General features: G+C 38.2%; 1 protein-coding gene and 1 non-coding gene across 39 annotated transcripts in view; one reads left to right on the top strand and one right to left on the bottom strand.

Annotated features, from left to right (window-relative positions):
* The window catches only part of LOC129721659 (ryanodine receptor), a 93,724-nt gene extending 78,193 nt beyond the window's left edge, over positions 1-15,531 (bottom strand). For 27 of the 38 annotated variants that reach the window (XM_055674456.1, XM_055674497.1, XM_055674473.1 and 24 more), the window contains exon 1: positions 15,024-15,175. The gene's annotated coding sequence lies outside the window, so the exon portion shown is untranslated. Of the gene's footprint in view, positions 1-14,624; positions 14,917-14,973; positions 15,176-15,364 lie in introns of those variants that run through there. The other 11 variants (XM_055674459.1, XM_055674457.1, XM_055674465.1 and 8 more) reach the window with 9 other exon arrangements.
* Positions 15,532-17,024: 1,493 nt separating this feature from the next.
* Positions 17,025-17,096, top strand: Trnae-uuc (transfer RNA glutamic acid (anticodon UUC)). The gene has a single exon. It is a non-coding gene; the product is annotated as a tRNA-Glu (tRNA).
* The last annotated feature ends 840 nt before the right edge of the window (positions 17,097-17,936 follow it).

The following is a 17,936-nucleotide window of genomic DNA, read 5'->3' as shown; positions in this document are numbered from 1 at the left end:
TTTTTGAAAACCCAACTATGACCTGTTTATTCATTATTTCCTTTTCATTCAATTGTAACATGTGTGTGTGTGTCTTTTTATTGATATCCTTGGTGGATATGAGCTTGTTTAAATATGCTTCGTGCTGTGTCTATTCGAGTGTAATAATTTACTTCAAGCCACATATTAACCACCAAGACTCTGCCACTCACTAGTTAACCGATCCCCTTGTTCTGCCCTCCCGCGACGCAGGCTCACAGCCGCGAACAGAACGGCGGCGTATCACGGAATATCCCGGGCAAGGTGGAAATTCCGTGCCGAGCGAATCTAACCCGCTCTAGCGAAGGAAATGCCGCAGCATATGGAGTCATAATGGAACGGTGAACCGCATTGGGCTGTGGCAGCTAAGCTAGTGCTGGACCGAAGGTCCTGCCCTCTCACAAACACAAATGAGCTTCAGCGTCACTCGCGGCTACAGGAAAGCTTTAGGGGGACAATCGTGCGAAGAGTAACGCACCTGTTAGATGGTTGCTCAACCATTCTTATTTTGTAATTATTTATTTTAATGATATTTTATATGTGGTTCGATATGAATATCATGTCAGATAATGAGATCTTCTCACGATGGAAAGTTGCGCCCTAAGTTTAGTAAGTGAAATGCTTTGAGGCTAGAATTTTTTTTTTCTTCATCTATAGTTTATTTGACACGGCACAAATACAATTCAATGTTTAACGGCGCCAATTATATCTGGTAGCTTACTTTCTAAAGTATCTTAATAACTAAAAGCAAATTTTTTATCCTCGCTGCCGACTACGAGCTGAAACTAAATCTAACTTAAAGCTAGAATATTTTGCATTAAAAGCACAGGTTTGCTGTTTGATGGTTTTCATTGCCATGGGTAAGCAGCATATTAAATTTGTTCCGCTGCTGGGCCAAAATATTACGGATATTGGGTTGTTTCCATCGGGCCTTGAGAGTATCGTGCGGGTCTGATTGCTGTTTCCGGATCCGGGGTCTTAACGTGTTCTTGTCGTTTGGTTGGATGTAGGCGGAAGGGGATAGGACTAAACTGGGGCGTGGATGGATTTCAGGAAAACGTATATAAGGGACATGTAGGATAGGTCACGGCTCGCCAAGACATCACGAACAGGAACAGCCGGCTGCCTACCTTCGGCCTGCAGGGAAGCTATTAATCTAGACCTGGCGTCACGGTGTATAGGGCATGACCAAACAACGTGCTCTATGTCGTGATAACCTTCACCACAGGCACAGATACCACTCTCCCCGAGCCCAACACGACGGAGATGCGCGTCAAATCTATTGTGATTGGACATAAGCCGGGACATCACGCAAATGAAATCCCGACTTACATCCAACCCCTTGAACAACGGGTTCGTCGATACTTTGGGGATTATGGAATGTAACCACCTTCCCAATTCCCTTCTGGTCCAAGCATTTTGCCAACTGATGATCGTATTCTGACGTACAAGTGCGAAAAATTCATTAAAAGCAATTGGTCTTTCATAAATATCACCGTTTGTTGCGCCCACCTTAGCCAAAAAGTCCGCTTTCTCATTACCCGGTATCGAGCAGTGAGAAGGGACCCACGCTAAGGTAATCTGAGTAGATTTTTCGGATAAAGCACTCAGATGTTCCCGTATTTTCCCCAGGAAATACGGAGAGTGCTTAACATCTTTCATCGATCGGAGAGCCTCAATGGAACTGAGACTGTCCGTAAAGATGAAATAATGGTTCGTGGGCATTTTTTCGATAATCCCTAGGGTGTACTGAATTGCAGCTAATTCTGCGACGTAAACAGAAGCAGGATTATCGAGCTTATGGGAGACGGTTAAATTGTTATTGAAGATACCGAAGCCAGTGGACCCATCAAGAAGTGATCCGTCAGTGTAGTACATATTGTCGCAGTTGATGTTTCGATATTTATTGGAAAAAATTTTAGGGATCTGCTGCACGCGTAAATGATCCGGGATTCCACGAGTTTCTACTATCATGGCTGTATCGAAAAACACAGTAGAATCAGAAGTATTTGATAAGTCGACACGATTTGGAATATTCGAAGAAGGGCTAATATTTTGGGACATGTGATGGAAATACAATGTCATAAAACGGGTTTGAGAATTAAGTTCGATTAACCTTTCAAAATTTTCAATCACGGGACGGTTCAAGACCTCACATTTGATAAGAATACGAGAAGACAGGCTCCAGAAGCGGTTTTTCAATGGTAGTACTCCAGCTAAGATCTCCAAACTCATCGTATGGGTCGATCGCATGCAACCCAAGGCGATACGCAAACAACGATATTGTATTCGCTCCAGTTTGATTAAATGTGTGTTTGCTGCGGAGCGGAAGCAGAAACACCCGTACTCAATAACAGACAGTATTGTTGTTTGGTAAAGCCTTATAAGGTCTCCTGGGTGGGCTCCCCACCATTGTCCGGTTATTGTACGAAGAAAATTCACTCTTTGTTGACATTTTTTCATCAGATACCTCACGTGACTACCCCAGGTGCCTTTAGAGTCGAACCAGACACCAAGATATTTGTGTACCAAAACCTGAGAAATCGTTTTACCCATTAGCTGTGTTTGAAGCTGAGCAGGTTCATGCTTCCTAGAAAAAACTACTATCTCAGTCTTCTCCGGAGAGAATTCGATACCTAGCTGTAAAGCCCAAGCAGACAAATTGTCCAAGGTATCTTGCAATGGTCCTTGCAAATCGGCAGCTTTGGCTCCTGTAACAGAGATTACACTGTCGTCTGCAAGTTGTCTTATCGTGCATTAGTTTGCCAGACATTCGTCGATGTCATTTACATAAAAGTTGTAAAGAAGGGGGCTTAAACATGAGTCCTGGGTAAGACCCATGTAGCTAATGCGAAAAGTTGCCAAATCGCCGTGCGTAAAATTCATGTGCTTTTCGGACAGCAAATTGTGCAAAAAATTGTTCAAAATTGGAGAAAATCCTTGTCGGTGAAGTTTACCCGAAAGAATGTCAATAGAAACGGAATCAAAAGCCCCCTTAATGTCCAAGAACGCAGACGCCATTTGTTCTTTGCGAGTGTACGCCAGCTGAATATCTGTTGAAAGCAACGCAAGACAATCATTCGTTCCTTTGGCACGGCGGAAGCCAAATTGAGTATCTGATAGTAGACCATTTGATTCGACCCAATGGTCTAAACGACGGAGTATCATTTTCTCCATCAATTTCCGGATACAGGATAGCATTGCAATCGGCCTATAAGAGTTGTGATCAGAAGCTGGTTTCCCTGGTTTTTGGATGGCGATCACCTTCACTTGCCTCCAATCCTGCGGTACAATATTTTGCTCCAGGAACTTATTGAACAAGTTCAACAAGCGCCTCTTGGCATTGCCGGGTAGATTCTTCAACAAGTTGAATTTGATTCTCTCTAACCCAGGCGCGTTATTGTTACAGGACAGGAGGGCAACTGAAAATTCTGCCATCGTAAAAGGTGATTCTATCGCGTCGTGACCCGGAGACGTATCGCGAACAAAGTTTCGCGCAGGAACAGAGTCCGGACATACTTTCCTGGCAAAATCAAATATCCACCGACTTGAAGACTCCTCGCTTTCGTTGACCGTTACGCGATTCCGCATTCTTCGGGCTGTGTTCCAAAGAGTGCTCATCGATGTCTCCCTCGACGTCTCGTTCACGAGCAGACGCCAATATCCGCGTTTCTTTGCTTTAGCCAAGCTTTTAAGCTTGGTATTAAGCTCCGAATACCGTATATAGTCGCCAGGTATACCTTTCTTCTGATAGGCCAAAAACGCGTCGGATCTTTGCGTGTAGACATCGGAGCACTCTTGGTCCCACCACGGAGTGGGAGGCCGTTCTTTGATCGTTACGCCGGGATATTTCTTCGTTTGGGCTTGCAACGCGGCGTCGAGAATCAAGCCCGCGAGAAGATTGTATTCTTCAAGCGGTGGATGATGTTGAATCGACTCGACCGCTTTTGAAATCATTTCCTCGTATAACTTCCAATCGACATTCCGAGTGAGGTCATACGGAATGTCAATTGGTCGCATGCGAGTTGACCCGTTATTAATTGAAATAAGAATAGGCAAATGGTCGCTACCGTGAGGATCGAGGATTACCTTCCATGTGCAATCCAACCGTAGCGACGTCGAACATAAGGATAGATCCAAAGCGCTTGGGCGCGCTGGAGGTTTCGGGATACGTGTCATTTCACCGTTGTTTAAAATAGTCATGTCGAAGTCATCGCAAAGGTTATAGATTAAAGAGGAGCGGTTTTCATTGTATGGGGAACCCCAAGCCACGCCATGAGAGTTGAAGTCTCCCAAAATCAAACGTGGCGAGGTAAGAAGTTCTATTAAATCAAAGAGCAACCGTTGCCCAACCTGTGCTCTGGGAGGAATATATATTGAGGCAATACAAAACTCTTTACCTTGTATTGTCATTTGACATGCGACAACTTCGATGCCTGGAATCGAGGGGAGGTTAATACGATAGAAAGAATAGCACTTTTTAATCCCTAAAAGTACTCCTCCATATGGGGTGTCTCGATCAAGGCGAATAATATTAAAATCATGGAAGTTGAGATCAATATTTGAAGTAAGCCAAGTTTCACAAAGGGAAAATGCATCGCATTTGTTTTTATTTATCAAAACTTTAAACGAATCAATTTTTGGTAAAATACTTCTACAATTCCACTGTAAGACAGAGATAGAATCCTTCATATACGCAGTTGAATTAGGCATCGAAGGATACAATCGCTGCAAGGAGGGGCCATTGGCAGAGGCTAGAATTGTTTACCACAAAATTGACATTTTGAACGAAATGATCATTGGATACAGTTTAAGTGGCTGTTAAATTTCATATTCATTAGAAAGCGAAGTTACAAGCGTCTCTGCTTCGTGTTATTTGTTAAAATTAGACTCGACCATTTGTGATATTATTGAAATATTATTTGCAAGCATCGAAACATTGTTTTCAAGAATGGTCTTTCGAAAACATGAATGTGTTTTGGCACAGAATAATTGACAAACGTTACTTGAGTATTTTTAATGCATAAAAAAACTTTCTATGTAACTCTACTATAAAAATTGGTGAAGATGTTGTTTATAAGGCATGACCACAAGGTTAACGTAAAACTACGACAATCTGTTATATGTCAATGTATTTTTTGCAATAGGTGAATACACTCGATAAGTTTTAATCAATTTAATGGTGTGAAACGGTGCATTCCAGTGACAATTCTCTTTCCACTCCATTTTAAAATAACTGATTGGTAACCTTGAAAAGTATTTCTATGCTGCCGCAAGACGTAACTCTACGTCAAAAGCGTAAACTAGGGAGTTGCAAGAGAAATAAAATATTTTCGATAACTGAACCGGTGGTGATCGAGAAATGAACTCAAAGAAAAGCAAGAGCTCAATCATACACTTTTTGCGCATTTTTTATCGTTGTCATTAAGGTTTTAGCGAATGACAGAAAAATATATTAGCTTCTTCTATTATGATTTAGGATATTTAAAAATGGTTTGGCTCTCACAATAGTGACAAGTTTGTTTGGTTTAGCATCATATTGGATTGCCATTTACCGACAACCCGAAATGATTTTAGTTCTCTTGTTATTCTCCACGCCGCGCACATTGCAAGCAAGCAAACAAGACATAACGATCATACACACACGGTACCGGCACACTGAGAGCTATTATCAGTGGCCAAATGACTTAAAGCAGACACGATGTGACTGACCCGAACAATATTACCAACATGCCGGGACATGTTTAACAATGCCCTGCAGTGCTGCGGTCCGCCGGTTAGTTCGACTGAGTTCGATTGAGTCACCTGCTTAGCCCTGTTGCTATAAAATTAGCTGTTGCTCTGCTGGCTCGCACTAATACCCAGTAGGAGTTAAACGATTTCTTGCTGCAGTAATCGGTTTTACAATGAAGCAAAGTTTTTCTTTGCATTAAATATTTTTAATTTACTTGTTGTATTGTTTTTTATACATGAGATTTTTTCAACAATGCGAGAGATCTTATTTGTATTTTTTCAACTCTGATTCAATAACAGTTTTAGTAATCATTTGCTTTAGCACCTCTTGAAGGCTAAATTTATGCATGCTAGCTTTTATACGTGACGACTGAGAGTAAAACTTTAGGTAGGCGTGTTTTCATGAACCACAACGAGTAAAACAACAACAGAAAATCAGTTACAATGTCAAATCGTTTGCATACTTCAGAGTCCGCAGTAATGAGGCCTTGTTTTAGCTTTGATAGGTCAAAACAGGCGTTCAACAAGGGTCTACATTTTTCAATAGTACAGTAGTTAGCATCACAAAATCACAATTTACCGCGTTCTGGTGAGCGCATAGGTAATTTTTGAGTCGATTTAGCAATTGAAGAATTCAGAAATTGAATACCGGCTGACTACACACAAAAAAAATCTTTTTTCAAGCCAAAATAAAATTTACTTCATATATGAAAGGTCACAAAATTGTTTCCTTTATTTTCCATTACCTAGTATAACAAATATTTGAATGCCTACGTTTGTAATATGTTTCCAAACACTGCGCACAATTTGTGAGTTCATTCATAGCAGTGATAATTTTTTTGGGAATGTCTTCAAGTGTTGATCTAATAATAGTTATGAATAATGATCTGTTTCTGCCGAATATTCTTTTCGTTATAAAAAAATTCATTCTATATGCTTTTGGCTCTTCTTCTTGTATTGGTTTGAAACATGAACGATGAATTAGCATATTTTGTTTGATCGTTATTCACTCGGCTTAGCTCTGCATGTAGTTGCAACACACAAAAGTAAAAAGGGACTCTCTTTAAACATAAGTTTTTCTAAATAACAGATTGATAAAATCAGTGATGCTAGTAAAGGTAAAGAAACTCTAGTATGAAGTTCATAGTTAAAGTGGAATTTAATTAAGCTAAGGAATTTAAATTTTTTAATTAAGAATTTTAATGTAGTTAAGCATATAATTTTAATTTAAGGAGTAAATGTAGTAATGAAGATAGAAAACTAAACTAACTGAAAATATGATTGTAGAAACTACGAAAAATATAGTTCAGCAGGTGGGACTCGAACCCACAACTTCCAATCTCCGGTCAGATGTGTTCCCGTTACACCACCGCAGAACGTTAAAGACGTAGTTCTAGAATCGAGTTTTGTATCGCTTATCCAATTCACGCACTTCGTACATTTACTCAGTAGAGACTATTATTTATAGCTGGCTATTGTTTCAACACCCTCAGTGGAAGTTGGAATGACTTAAGCATATAGCAAAAAGGGGAACTGGGAAGGTGGTTACATTCCATAATTCCCAAGGTATCGACGAACCCGTGGTTCAAGGGGTTGGATGTAGGTCGAGATTTCATTTGCGTGATGTCTCGGCTTATGTCCAACCACTATAGATTTGACGCGCATCTCCGTCGTATTGAGCTCGAAGAAAGCGGTATCTGTGCCTGTGGCGAAGGTTATCACGACATAGAGCACGTTGTTTGGTCATGCCCTGTTCACCGTGACGCCAGGTCTAAACTTGTAGCTTCCCTTCAGGCCGGAGGTAGACGGCCAGCTGTTCCTGTTCGTGATGTCTTGGCGAGCCGTGACCTACCCTACATGACCCTTATATACGTTTTCCTTAAATCTATCCATGCCCCAGTCTAGTCCCGTTCCCCTCCGTCTACACCCAACAAAACGACAAGAACACGTTTGAACCTTAAGCACAAAACCAGCAACCAGACCCCGCACAATAGAACCAGGACCCAAGGACTACGAGCCTCTGTCCCAACTCACGACATCGTGGCTTAGCAGAACGAATCCATACATGCCATTCGACGATTATCAGACGACCATTGAACAACAAAACACAGATTGGAAATTCCATGCTAGTTTTAAGTTAGACTTAATTTCAGCTCGTAGTCGGCAGCGAGGTACAAAATTTGCTTTAGTTTTTAAGTCATCAGATATAATTGGCGCCGTTAAACATTAAATTGTATTTGTGTCGTGTCAAATAAATGTTATGTGAAGAAAAAAAAGCATATAGCAAAGCTTCACAAATACAAAGCTTGTTAATATCATAATGTAATATTCGCTCTTGTAATTGGTGGAAAAATATCTCTTTCTGCCTCCAAAAGGAAATTAGGCATTTTCAGTCTAAACGGTGGAACAAAATGCTACTATGTTTTATGTCTGACGTTTCGGTCTATGGACTTGGCCTTCCTCAGGGGATATAAAGTTGTACCGTTTTTCGTTGAGCGTACAAAGCTTTACGTTAGATTGTCATAGTCATCGAAAGGTTTTGCTTCAAGGTAGCACATCACAAGGCACGATGCGTTGGTGGATTTAATTAGTTTCCTCGGGCTTTTTATCACACCTTTGATGACACCAAAATTGACTTTTTTGTATTTGCAAAATCAGATCATGTTTAAAACATGTCAAAAAATAATATTGATGAAAACCTAAGCCAAATTTTTCTCGCAACTTGCACTTTTCTATAAATTAAGAAATTACTGAGAGTTATGAAGACATTTTTAGGATAAATCTGCGACGGAAATGATAACAGTAATTCCATGCGAAAAGAATTTTTTTGCTCCGATTAGCCATTTCGAAAACGCGCCAAAAGCTCCCACCCATGCCAATTCGAACGTTAGCCATGCATCTCCTTTTGCTAAATCGATGGAGACGCTGAGTTAATCATTCGACAGCGCTCTAGGGAACGAGTTTAGGGGGAAATTTGGATCTAGAGCTTGAAAGTAATATTTTAGCGAAAAACCTTGTTCTCCAAAATTGTGCAATATGATGGAGCACATACTTTTCTGTAATCACGAATTTGGGTGGCACAAATTGTCGATGAAATCCAGCTTCTAACTTTGATATCTTTGCCGATAGAGTCAAACGATGTTCTACAATGTTGTAGTCTCGTCAAATTTGCGCAATTTTGTAGAAAAAACGGATTTAATATGAATAGTATAGCGCTTGCTTGAAGCTGGTCTTCTCATCCGTCGAAGGTAATTTACCTTAATTTATTCGAGACGAAAAAAATTACGCACGAGCAATCTAAGGGTATGCTTCAATTGTGTATACAATTGTTTCAAAATTATTCGAATACCCCTAGAAATGCAAATGATCTTTTCTTCTTTTAACATGATATAATAGGCAAAGATTGATATTGTTTGATAAGTGACTGTGTGAAAAAATTATGCATTTACTGATAAAAGATTTTGAATCTTTGATTTTGAGATGAACGGCTAATGCTACGATCCTGCAAACATTGTGAATTCTGCATACCTTGAGTTGACTGCACGAATATTTTTGGGCGATGGTGGCACACAGCTTCTGAAGGAAAATAGTCAGTCTATCTTTTATCGGAAAAGTGACATGGGACGCAATATATGAGTATGATGGGCTGCGCTTAATGAGCATATCTTTCATCCAAACTCGCAAGCTTTAACTTCAAGTCGGTTGTTTTGAAAGATAGAATTTTATTACAAAATTGTCTTAAATTATAGGAACAGCATCATTGTGGAACAATCCTTATTTCTATATACAATGATACGAAAGTAAAATTTTCGTTACCCTGGCTAGTGACAACACAAACCACCTCATCATATGTAACAAAGAAGAAAGTTTTTCTCTAGAACAGCGGTTCTCATTTCTTTGTCTGCGTACCCCTTGGCGATATTTTCCAAATCAATTGGGTTTCGAATGTTTTCGCAGATTGACAGAGAGTAGTGGTAAATCATGTTGTGGTAGTCTAGTTCAGGTTTCAAATTGAACTATGGTTTGTTTGATTGCTACAGTCATGTTTGAAAAGCAAATTTGAACAACAAATGAAGTATTACAGTCATACCTCGATATAAGGCAACTTTATTTTTATTTTTGTTACGTTATATCGAAGCAAAAAAATTTTTTTTTTAATTTATTCAAGAATGTTAATGGTTACTCAAAGATGCGCGAAAAGCTATTTCACATCACCTATCAGTAATTTTAAACCTTTCTTAGGCCCATTTAGAAATATTTTCAGAAGCAAAAAAATTTTTTTTTCAATTGATACAAGAGGTTACTCAAAGATGCGTGAAAACCTATTTCCCATCACCTATCAGTATTTTCAAACCATTCTTATGCTCATTTAGGACAATTTTCAACAAGCAAAAAAAAATTTAATTGATGCAAGACTGTTGATGGTTACTCAAAGATGCGCAGAAATCTATTTCTCATCACCTATCTGTTTTTTAAACCTCCTTTCTTATTCCGATTTAGAGAAAATTTTACCAAGCAAAAAATTTTTTTTTTTCAATTGATGCAAGACTGTGAATTGTTGCTGAAGGATGCGTGAAAACCTATTTCCCATTACCTATTAGTATTTTTAAACCTTTCTTTTGTCCATTTAGGACAATTTTCGCATTGGTTTTATTGGTTTCAAAACTTACTACAAACATTTTTCTAAAGCAATTTATACCGTAAACTGGAAATCGACCGTAATATTGATGTCGGGATATTTCGGCTCAGCGGTCTTTAATTTCAGAACCAATTATTTAATTTTGTCCAACGTTTCGACACCGGTTGGTATCTTCATCAGGGAAAACTATATGGTTTCAATAATTTACAGATTTTAAGACTATGTTATAAAAATGTGAAACCTGTTTTGAAAACTGTAAATTATTGAAACAATATAGTTTTCCCTGATGAAGATACCAACCGGTGTCGAAACGATGAACAAAACTAAATAATTGGTTCTAAAATTAAAGACCGCTGAGCCGAAATATCCCGACAGCAATTTATACCCCAAAAACAGTTGCTGTATCATTTATTTTCAGTTTCCATACATCTTTAAAAGTTACGTTATATCGAGGTAAAAGATTCGTTATATCAAGGTTGCCTTATATCGATGTATGACTGCATAAAGAAAAATTGATTTGTCCGCCATTGCTGATTTTTTTTCGCGTACCCCCTGAAGGTTTTCGCGTATTTCAGGTTGAGAACCGCTGCTCTAGAATATTACTATCGAGCTCTAGATTCAAAATTCCCAATAAACTCGTTCTTTAGAACACTGTCAAATGGTTATCTTAGCGTCTCCACTGCTTCGACAATGAAAGGAGGCGCACGGTGAACGTTAAAATAAACAAATGCTATCCAATATGAGTATCTCTGGAACCATAATGATGCAAAGAGCTAACAATTGACGTCAGGCACCATTTAAAATTGCTAAATGGCAACTTCTAGGAAACAGCCGAAAATGACCGAATAATACTCAATATGGATATTTCAGTAATCGAGATGATGCAGCTAGCCCGCTCATCTGATAATAATATTGATCAAATCGGTTGTGTAGTTTCTGAGATAATGAAGTTTGGTGATTTTCACATTTCGGTACATTACAGACGAAGTTACAATCCGATTACAGTAAAATTCAATAGGGTGTTATGAGGCAGCTAGACTTTTAATTTTACACTAATTTTGTGGAAATCGGGTCAGCCATCTCTGAGAAAAGTGAGTGAGTCCAAGTAGTCTTCGGAATATGTTCCTTTTCATAGCTGGATTTCACATTTTTAAACATAACAGGCAAAGTAATAGTCCGATTGCAAAACAAATCAATAGGGTCTTATGGGGCAATCAGACCTTCCATTTGACAGTGATTTTATGAGAATCGGTCCAGCCATCTCTAAGAAATATGAGTGAGATTAAACAGTCTTCAAAACACGTTTCTTTTCATAACTTTTGAACCACAAGTTCAATCTTCATAAAATTCAAAATTTAAGGGTATTTAAGGTAGTCCGTTCCTTTGATACTAATTTTGTTCAAATCGGTAGGGTAGCTTTTGAGATAATGATGTTTCATGATTTTTACATTTTGATACATAACCTCTAAACTAAAAATCCGATCACAATGAAATTTAATAGGGTCTTATGGGGCACCAAGACCTTTTATTTTCAATTAATTTCATGGAAATCGGTCTAGCCATCTCTGAGAAAAGTGAGTGAGAATAAAAATCTGCACATACACACACACACACATATACATACAGAAAATACTCAGCTCGTCGAGCTGAGTCGAGTGAGATATGCTATTCGGCCCTTTGGAGCACTTTATACTTTCGGTTTTGCAAGTGATTGCTATACCTCTCCAGGAGAAAGGCAAAAATAAATGACATAAACCAGTTTATCGGCTCAAATAAAGATTTCATACAGATTTGTAATTTATATGCGTTTTTTTTTTTAAACAGATAGAATATTATCACATTACGTCGAAAAATGGAAACGTACCTGAACAACCACTCGACTCCAACGAATCTACTTTAATGACATCGGTAGAATCAAGAGATGCATTCGAAAAGTCGATGTAAAGACCGTAAAACGCTCATATTGCGGTATCATGAAAAAACTTCTTCGGAAGGCCGGTAATGGACCTTTCTCAAATGTTTTTTTTTTAGTTCATAATGAATGTATCTTTACGAGAAAAAAATCTGTTTTTCTTTAAGTCCACCCACCTTTTTTTTGACTGCAGTAGAAAAAAAATCCAAATTTTCAGTTGTCCCCCGTTAGAATACTGTCGAAAGATTCACCAAGCGTCTCCACCGATTTATCAGTTAAAGGAGACGCACGGCTATCTTTGTGTTGGAGTGGATGTGCTTTTGACGCGTTTTCAAAATAACTAGGGGCACCAAAATTCACAGGAATGGTTAAATAGCTACAATCTTTCTTTTTTTCCCAGTTTTAGTTCCGTTTTTCGATATCTGAATTTTTCAATGTTTTATGAATTTTCAAATAGTGATTTTTCACGTAAAAAGTATTTTTTTTACTAAATTGACAGCCATTATGGCAATTTTTGGTATTTGAGAAAATGGCTATGTAACAAGTTAGATAATCCATTTCTACAAGCCAAAAAATATTTTGCTGATTTTGCGGTTCGATAGATGCTGAGAGGAACGTACCACTGAATACTTCACTTTACTCTAAATATCCGAAAAAAATTAAAAACATTAATTATTTTTCGAACTTCCAGAGTAGGATCCCATTTTGTTTGTTTGTTTGTTTATTGCCAGTGGTGTATAGGAACTCTTTTTAAAATTGCTACCTTTGATGTCGCGCGGGATCACATACAATGTCAACTTATTAATATCTATTTAACTTATTAATATCATTTTAAGCATAAAGACCTGCGTGACCAGTGTTATTCATGAAATTTACCGTTTCAAAAAATTGCTGTAGTATTTCTACATTACCTTTGTGATCATGTCTCATACACAATCTTTTCACCATTTTTTAGATTCTTCGAGAAATTTAACATGAAATATAGAATTTCATGTTACCATGCGTCTCCAATGTTACCATGCGTCTCCAATAGAGAAAAGCTGTGCAATAGTATTAAACGACAGGACTAGTTGAACCTTCCAAAACAGCAAAATATGATTTGTATCATGATACTGTATTGCAGTATGAAGCTGTTTGCAAATAAGCCAGATAGTTCAAAAACATGCAGGTAATGCAGAAAATTGAAAGTTTTTAAGGAAACGTCAATAAAATGATTCGGTACGAGAATTATTCGAGGATAAAACATTCGATTTTCACAAGTCGATAAGTGAGATCAGTTTAAAACATCCTTGTTTTTGTGTAGAAATAATTCAATAATTAAAATTGAAATGACCGCTAGAAGCAGATCAATAAAAAAAATAGTGAAATCGTTTTGTGCTGTACAGGAATCTAGTGGCTACGGAGTGGAGTTAGACATTTATTTCGTCAGAATAGCTGCCAGTCTGAAATGAATCGAACCACTCGAAAAGTAATCGGAAAAACAAGAACGTGGAGCTCAATTTTAAAATAAAACATAAAACTAAGTGCATATTTCAGTTTTTTTTTATGCAGAACATATGACGAATATCACCGAACCAAACATATCGAAACTTACCAGGTTATTCGCGAAACCGTCACATCACTACTACCCATTTTTACAGCGCTCAAACACAAGACAAATCTCACATTTGATTATAACTGATTGAGTAACAGCATTTTAGTATTTTTTTAACAGCCAGCAATTCCTTCCACAACACACAGATTCATTGTACGCACTCTAACTAGCTTAAACCGGTGCTCACAGTTTGCTGCGATATGCAGCTGAGCGTGTCACATTTCCTGCGAATAACCTCTCATCGCCTCACAATTGAACAAATCCTGACGATTCACGATACATATTTTTACATTTTCTTTTGTCAACTTTTGCTCCCATCTTTCACAAGTGGCTGATATACGTAGATATTCATTAATTTAGTAATCATTCGATTACTCTTGTGAACTCATATTCCTTCTTTCTGCTGTTCACACAAACATGTACAGCACAGGGCATCACGCGTTCGCACGCAGCGATCGAAAGGTGCGCGCGCCGCAGTTCTGTTGCCTTCTCGATCGCACACTCACAGTCGAAGTATTTTTTCACTGCCAGGCGAAAAATTTTCTTCCTGGGGTCATTTATTCTCTTTATGGTAATATTCACTCATTTCGATGATTCATGGAACTGATTTGAAAAAACTTTTTCTATTCTTGATTTTCTCCTTGAATCTGCTTTGGTTGCGTTTTCTAGCCAATCAATTCCAGATTATCGATTCTAGAACTTTCTAGCACTACACCTCTGAAACTTACTAGATCCACCCACCACTGATATCCGTCGTTTCGCAATCACGATTTACGATTCGCGAGTGTTTCGGAGCGGTTGCCCTCCAGGCAAAGCTTTTCGACTGGATAGCTGCAAAAACCGTAATCCACGGCCCGGTTTTTGCAGGAACTTTGCTAGTTTCACGATGTTCAACTACGACTGGTCTACGGACGGCGATCAACTGGTGAGCGCTCGCACAGTCGAGGCGATATTTTAAGATCCGAGCAACAGCGCACTAAAATATCACTTAGCCGACCCGGGAAAAAATGAAATCTTTTCACTGAAGGTACACGTTTGCCCATTCAATTTTCCTTTATTCCCATCGGAGCTGCTTACTTTACTAACTTTAATTCACTTGTATGCACTTGATGAAATGGAGAACTTACACTTTTGGATAGCAGAAAGCTGAATCACTGGTTTGAATGGATTTTTTTCTAGCACCTAAAAGGAGAAACCACACGAGGAAAGGACTGCAGCACGAGAAAATCGTTCGTTTCGGAGTGGCGGTTTCGTCGGTTCTGCTCCCTGCAGCTAAATTTATACGGCCGCAGGCAAAAAGGGATCGCTCACGAGTGACGATTTTTCTTTACTTACTTACTTCTTTTGTATTTAGCGAAGGAAAGAGGGAATAATTTGTTGACGACCCCTGAGAAGCTGATGATCTACGGCTGAAAGACACTCACACACACACACACACACACACACACACACACACACAAATACACACCTAGAGGCACGATGCTGCTACCGAAAAACTGTTGAGCTGCAGAACAAAATCCCGCTACACCTTTGATGGTGTTCGTGAAGCTGAAGGGAGAATGCAGACGGAAAATTGCACGCGCTTTTCCCACCTCCAGCGGAGGCGAGTCGGTGAAAATTAGCTCACTTCACTATGAAGGTTGAACCGAGACTGCGAATGCGGCACACGGTGCGGATCGGCTAGGTTCTGTACTTGATGCTTGGCAGCGTTGTTTCAGGGCTGCGAAAGGTTTTTCGAATATCCAATTTTACTTAGTTTATGTTAGTTTTATGCTTAAAAGTCTGTGTTAACATCATCATTCAATAGTCAATTTTACTTCTTCAATGTTATATATTGCAAATTACGTTCTAATAGATAATAAACACGCAACATTCCCTGATTTTTTTCTTACCAAGTGATGATTAACATTGAATTCGAAATAAGTACAAGCGAAAGTATTTTATTAGTTTTATGCGAGTACGAAGGTGATTGAGAAAAGTCTCAACAGAGAATTAAAAAGTTGACATTCTCAAATGACAACACTTATCATTTGGCTAACATTAGTTACGATTGTCATTCGCAGCCTTGTTTTTTGTCAAACGATGACAACATTTCGAAAAAGTGACTGCTCGTTTCGCTCACATTTTCCGCGTGCTCGAACGATAATAGCGAAAATCTTCGTGCTACATTCGGTTTTGCCGAAGAATCGCAATGTTTTCAAACTGTTTCCGTTTGTGTGAGTTTGTTGTTGAGCGATTGAATATGTTTTGGTGTTTTCCACCATATTTCTATGCCGAACGACGCATGCGGAAAATTCGCTGTAACTTTTCTTGGTGAGAGTATCTTTTGGTGTGAGTTTCGTGATCCTCAATATTTTACCGATAGTGTATAATCAAAACATTAGTTGTTTGGCAGTGAATGTTTACTGAAAGTGAAGTGTTGTTTACTCTAGTTTGCTATTTGCGTATCTACTGGTACCATGAAGAGTTTTAGTAAACTAAAAACAACCGGCTGACACCGGCAACAGGTGGCTTGGGCAACCCGTGTTTGGCACGGTTCTCATGTTTTCATGCAGGCATCCTTAACAACCACCAGCGCAGGGTTTAACTTGTTGGTAATACATACTATCTGTTGATACTGCCGAGATTCGTTTAGTATGAGTTGCTTAATTTTCCCACCGACGGAATCTCGAGCATGGTGTAGTCTCATCTCTCACTCTCAGACTGTTTTTTTTTGCTCTAAAGATCCGAATAATCATTTCGGATTTCACGAATTTTCTTAATCAACATGTGATTTAGCGTTCTTTGTTTAGCGCGGCTATTCTCGCGACCTGAACCCCTGTTTAATCGGTTAGACAAAAGTATTATTGGCTCTAGAGTTTGAAATTGTTGGCCTTTGTTAGTGCTTCAATGTCACCGGGTGCATTGCTGAGGCCGGTGACTATTCTTAGCGTATTATTGGTTAGGATCGTCGGATTGTCAGGATTGTTGTTGTTTTATTTATTTATTCAACTTTAATTGGGGTACTTCAATAGACAGTGAGTCAATTGGTTTTTGCAAACTTGAAATGGGACAATTACATTGTAAAATATAAAATTATTAAAAGGTTTTAGATCTTTTCTAAGGAAATATAAAACGTTTCTGTATAATCCCACATGGTCTAGTGGCTAGGATATCTGGCTTTCACCCAGAAGGCCCGGGTTCGATTCCCGGTGTGGGAATAGTTTTTTATGGTACATACATGGTATTGGTGGAAATCTATGTCAGATAACTCGCCACACAAGAAACACTGTCTGAAAAAATAAATGAAATTCTATAAAAATAATAAAAATTCTGTGTAACTTCCAGTACCTAATCAAAAACTCATACTTTTTATCAATTTTGCGATAAAAACAAAAACCTCACTCCAGTTTTTTATATCTCATGCTCAGTACACTTGTGTGTGTTCTACTTAGGAACTCTAAAACTTGCAGCTGTTTGTAGAAAACACGGTTTTTTTGGTTTACGAATTTCCACCATGAAGAAATTACCTTCCGTTTTTTCGAATCACTGTATAAGGGTTTTTCCTGATTCTTTTGTTTGTCTATTTGACATATGAAACAATAACTGCAAAATCTACATGATACAACTGAAATGAATTCTCCTATATTTCTAAATAAGACCCAATTCAATATAAATTTTCATAAAAGTTCAATAAATGTTTTTCATAAAAAAGTCTCCAAAATCCGATTGCGAGAGTTTCAAAATGTTCATTACAAGTGAGCAATTCCAAGAAAAATGTTGTTGGTTCATATTTCCTTTCTATTTTCATTTTTGATTTGTTTGAAGCTATGCACTGATTTCCTTATTGGCTAAACATTTCATTTTGTGCAAAGTTGTAGGTAATAATTTTGTTTTTTCGAGAAAACACCGTAAATTTCATTTTGTTCAAGAAAATATAATAAATATGAAAAAATAAAATTTAAAATTAATTGCCCTTTCAGAAAAAGTTATACACCGTAAAAAGGAAACAATAAACTTTAGGAGAAAAAATGCAAAAATATTAGTATGAATTAAATATG

The sequence above is a fragment of the Wyeomyia smithii genome, chromosome 2 (assembly GCF_029784165.1).
Source record: "Wyeomyia smithii strain HCP4-BCI-WySm-NY-G18 chromosome 2, ASM2978416v1, whole genome shotgun sequence".
NCBI classification, from domain to species: Eukaryota; Metazoa; Arthropoda; class Insecta; order Diptera; family Culicidae; genus Wyeomyia; species Wyeomyia smithii.
This window is presented reverse-complemented; position numbering and strand designations above follow the sequence as displayed.